The following is a 5307-nucleotide window of genomic DNA, read 5'->3' as shown; positions in this document are numbered from 1 at the left end:
GGCATATCTTATATATATCTTTGCAGCAGTAACGATAATAATGTGCTGTTTGCACGATGAGCTCTGCTTCCGCTTTTTGGAAGGCTGCTCTTTCTCAGCAAAAGCCTCCCCTAAATTGACTGTGCGCTTCGTGTTGTGCGTGCGCCCGTCTGTGCATTTCGTGGCGTCTGTGCAGAAATCACGAGTGAGACAAGGCTGCAAACTATTCTCACAGACTTCAAAGATGCACCTAAATAAAATAAAAAAAGAAGATCATCCTCTATCTTATTGTACAGATGATGATCTTTTTCTGTCTCTCCCTCCTGTTCTGTCCCTGTGCCACTGGGAAACTGAACTGACCTGAACAAACTCAACAACAAACTGAACAAAGATGTAATTTACATTTTATAGCACGAACCTCTAGATGGATGGATTTTTCAGACAGGACATATCCTACCTTTTGCAGCAGTTACGATAATAATGCGCTGTTTACACGATGAGCAAAGCTTCCAAGCTCCCGTAAATTGACCGTGCGCTTCGTGTTGTGCGTGCGCGCGTCAGTGCATTTCGTGGCGTCTGTGCAGAAATGACTCGTAAGACAAGGCTGCAAACTATTCTCACAGACTTCAAATGTGCACTTGAATCCAAAAAGATAGAAAACGATCTCTCTCTGTCTCTCCCCCCGGCTCTGCTAACGTGCCACTGGGAGAGTAAAGACTTCCCCTCCCCCCTCTGCTCAACAAACACGTGGCTGCTTTTGCACCCCTCGCTTACTGAGAGCAAACACAAGGCTCATGTGCAAAATGAAGCAGAATAACATTGACAGAGGTTCAGAGAAAGGAAAAAAAAAACGGAGCAGGCTGCCGTTGTTCACTTTTCCTCATCACAGATGAGGACGACTCAGAGTACAGACAGTGGACTCTGGACTTTGTGGACTGGTGTCAGCAGAACCACCTGCTGATCAACGCCGGGAAAACCAAGGAGTTGGTGGTGGACTTCCGGAGACGCAGACCCACCACACTGACACCGGTGAACATCCAGGGAGTGGACATTGAGATAGTGGACTCTTATAGGTACCTGGGTGTTCACCTGAATAATAAACTGGACTGGAGCCACAACACTGATGCTCTTTACAGGAAGGGTCAGAGCAGACTCTACCTGCTGAGGCGGCTGAGGTCATTTGGAGTACAGGGAGCGCTTTTAAAGACCTTTGTGGAATTACAGGGATTATTTTACATAACCATCATCTTATCATTGCATTAATTATCATTTCATCGAAGCATTTATTGAAGTTGCTGGCATTATGTTATAATTGATATTATAGGGGTTATCCTAATCAAATATTAACATGTTTATTACAGGTGCAGTTATAACTACTTTAAAATGATTGAGTTAAATATATATGTATCATAACTCATATGCTGAGTATATGGTTACAGTAAAATAGTAGCTGAGCAAAGGCCTGAATGTATTCAGCTTCTTGTGGTATTTGAGTTTGCTTAGTTACAGGTGACGGAAGGATGTCCAGTCCATGGTGACCTCAAAGGCCTTAGGTCATCACTATATTCGGAAGAGTATGCCACAAGGAGGAACCTCTGTGTTTGCATTTAATTCTTAAAATACATGAATGTTCTGTACATGCAAATTATGTGCTTGTAAACGCAAGAAGGGGCGTTACAATACCCTGATGTTATAAAAGCAATCTAGAGTGTATTTTGGGTAGAGATGTACAACTGTTTGGCAGTTTACACCTCTCCACGCTGCGTGCATTCATTAAAATCAATTGTTTGATTGACCTCTTCTGGACCATCATTGTTTTACTCTCATCCTCAATTTCGAACCCGTAACATTTGGTGCATTGGCCGAGGGTTGAGGGAGAAAAGGTGGAGGTTGAGACCGAGAGGGTCCAAGGTGCTCAAACAGGCAGACACGAGTCAGTGGTCGAAGTGAGTGGACATAAGCCGGCTTATTCAAAGGTAAGGCACTACCTGTTGAATTATTTCCAAACAGTGCTAAATTGGTTCTGACAAAATTGAAAGTCTACTCACTGAAAATTACTGGTAGAGGTCTGTTTTGGTTTTGGTGAAAATCTCATGAGAAGTTGAAGTTGAAGTAATGATAAGAAAAAGAGTAAAAGTGAGTTAGAGTCTCACTAAAGGTACCGGGTTAAAGTCCCAAAGGAATAAGAATAAAGAGAATTTAGAATAATAGGTAATTGGTGAAGTTTGTGACATTAAAGTCTCAATTGAATATAAAGCCGGGCTTGGACACCGATATGGTGGGTTTGTGATTTTCGGGGTGTCTTCAAAATAATTAAATTGTATAGAACGGGACTCTGGGAGTCTAACAAGTGCATTGTTCGGAGGTGACGCTCCCAATTTTCTGGGGACGCTCAGGATTTTCCGTTGGACGGGATAGTTCGATTGGCAATCGTGGACAACTGAGGACGGTCCAAAATAGCTACTGACTGGGTCAGTTTACCGTCCGGGACGGTGGTTTGCACTTTTTTGGTCAGTAGAAACCGGGTTTCGGGCGTGTAACTTTTAACTTAAAACTTCGGGGAAGCCTGGGATGTGAAATGTCCCCAAAACAGAGCTTTTCGGCAGGGGTTGAGTTGGTTGACGCTTTTAAATTGTGTAGGGTCTTAGATATTTGACCACGGCCCGGGGCCGAGACTGGTTAAATTGATGACAAAAAACTCAGGGAGTTTGTCCCTTGGAGGGTTAACTTAAAAATTGTCTAAATTGTGTAGGTTTTGAAATGAGAGGCCTAAAATCTGTGCAGTTGTAATCATAGGACGTCTGTGTAAATATATTAAGAGACTTGTCTGAGTCTGAGAGTCAGGCTGGTATTATTTTTAGATTGTGTGTGTGTGTGTGAGAATGCAAATAAGGCAGCTGAGAGGTCAATAGAGTATGAGGAAGTTAATAGGGACTGCTAGACATTGCTGGTGCATGTACTTAAGACGCTGGTTTTGTTTATTACAATATGTAAGTAAAGTTTTATTTCTTGCCATGACTGTATGACTTTTTGAGGGGTTTTGAGATAGGATACATAAACTGTTGATACTTAAGACCGTTACCTGGGTTCTGAGAACTGAAATTGAATTTGAGATAATTTAATTAATAAATATGTCTGTAAGCCATGTGTGTTTTGGGGTGTCGAAGTAAGATGTTTTAGGATTTTAGATGGGTTTTGTTTCAGTTTGAGATAATATATACAGTTACATTTTCTGTGTGTGTGTTGTTGAGTGACAACATGCGCAGTTTAAATTGGGCGCTGTTCCTTCCTCTTTTTAGTTTCAAAACACAAAGGCTGTTAGATTAAAAATTACTGTGAGTAACGGTTTGACTTTTGACTAGGGAAATAATATGCTTACTTTTGGGTCTATGAAGATGAGAGGTTGAGTTTATTTTTCTGTTTAAAAACACATAAGTATATGCACTTAGTACACCCACTCAAGAAATGATTGTGTGATTGATGCTACAAAACTGACCTAAAGAATGGTGATGTGTGTGGAGAAGTCTTAGTTGTCCTGATGTGTGAAAGAGCGCTATTAAAATGTGTGTGAGTGAAATGAAGGCATATGGTTTTTTAGTAGAATTACTGATTATTTGTAGATTGTGAAATTAAAAGGAAGTCTCTGCAGAAGCTGTAGAAACAGGAAACCGTGTGTGTGTGTGTGGGACAGGAAATGCATGCCCATAAAAAGGGAAGCTCACGGTGACAAGTGTGCACCCAGAGTAGAGAGAGAGAGTTAACTCTAGGCACATGAAGCAAATGAAGCCTTTAAGAAAAAATGAATATAATACTAATTATATGGTTTAGTGTGTCAATACAGGTGGGCGTCTTTCAACTTTGCAACCTTGAGTTCAGCAGCAGAAAAGTAGATTAAAAGAATTGGGAAAATAAGCCAGTCTTTGGCTCGAAATTGTGCGGCTGGATCTCTCACTTTGTCCCTGAAGCGGAGAAGAAGTTCAAAGGACAGTCAATCGCCTGATGAAGACCGATAGAACATCGTGGACTTGAATACAGCAGGCAAACGACAGTGCCACTGATCCAGTAACACTGATGACGACTGACGACCAGCAGCAGCATGTAAGAGTAATGCAAGATGTACTGTGAAAATACAGGCTGGGCAGTTGAACAGTGGGATAAAGAATTGTGGAAGAGCACTGGACATTGAGTGATATTTTGCCATGCTGGGACTTAATCTGAAAGAAAGACTGTAAAGAAACAGAGAAGAAGATAGCAGCTGAGTTGAGACTGTGTTTGCTGGAGCTTTGAAGCCCGAACAGGACATTGTGCAGAGAAGACCAGTGAGAGATGAAGCTGGACGAGTTTGACTGCGAGAATATAGGATATAATTGGATTGAAAATTGAAACCTGAACTCATGAATTGTTTAGGGATGTCCACCATAGCATAACAAAGAGGTAAACATTAGAAAAGGTAAGAATAATGAAAGAAATAATTGTCATTACCTTAATGAATAGAAAACACACATACAAATTGTTACATGTGAGATTATTTTTGAAATGAACCAGAAGTGAGATAGTTTGAATCTAAAGCTCAGTGGTGAAATGCATAAATTAAATATAAATATATAGGATGCAATGAAGAAACAGCTTACACGTAGTGTACATTAACATGAATACATCGCAAGGCAACGAAGAACTCAATGAATTAATTTAATGAAGAAGCAGTTTACACCCAATTAACATAAAATGCAGGGAAGAACACGCTTACATGCCTGGCATAATTGGTGTTTCTGACCAGAGACAGAGAAATGGGTTATTTAACCACTGGTGATAATAATGAAAATGTCTTAGTTTTGTTATTTTCAGGAGTAAAGCAGACTTGGACCGGCTCTCCAGATCCAGCAGTCGGAAGAAAGTTAGAGGTTAACATTTATGGATAAGTTAAGGCAAGTTTCTGGTTGAATTGTTCACAGCATGATGTGTCCAGGAACCTGAAAAGCAAGCCCCAGCTCCTGGCTGAAGACCAGGAGGGCGGTAATTTAAGGTGGGAAATCAAAATGTGGGTTAGTAACTCGGGGAAAAAGAAAACTGACTGCTTAACTGGAGAGTTGGGAAGAAGTCTGGGAGACTGTGAAGTCATAGATGCAAAATAACATATACCCATACACACACAAACAGAAAATGCATTAACCTTATAAAGACAAGCTCCTGAAGCTTAATGAACAGATATTGATTAAAAACCTGGCTAAGAACATAAGCATATGCAATGAAGATCTGCTTGCTGCTTGTATGAGTGAGAGAATGGTGTGAATGGTTCATAAAATAGATGGAAAAACAAAAGAAAAGTGT

This window comes from Oreochromis niloticus, linkage group LG9, assembly GCF_001858045.2.
Source record: "Oreochromis niloticus isolate F11D_XX linkage group LG9, O_niloticus_UMD_NMBU, whole genome shotgun sequence".
NCBI classification, from domain to species: Eukaryota; Metazoa; Chordata; class Actinopteri; order Cichliformes; family Cichlidae; genus Oreochromis; species Oreochromis niloticus.
This window is presented reverse-complemented; position numbering follows the sequence as displayed.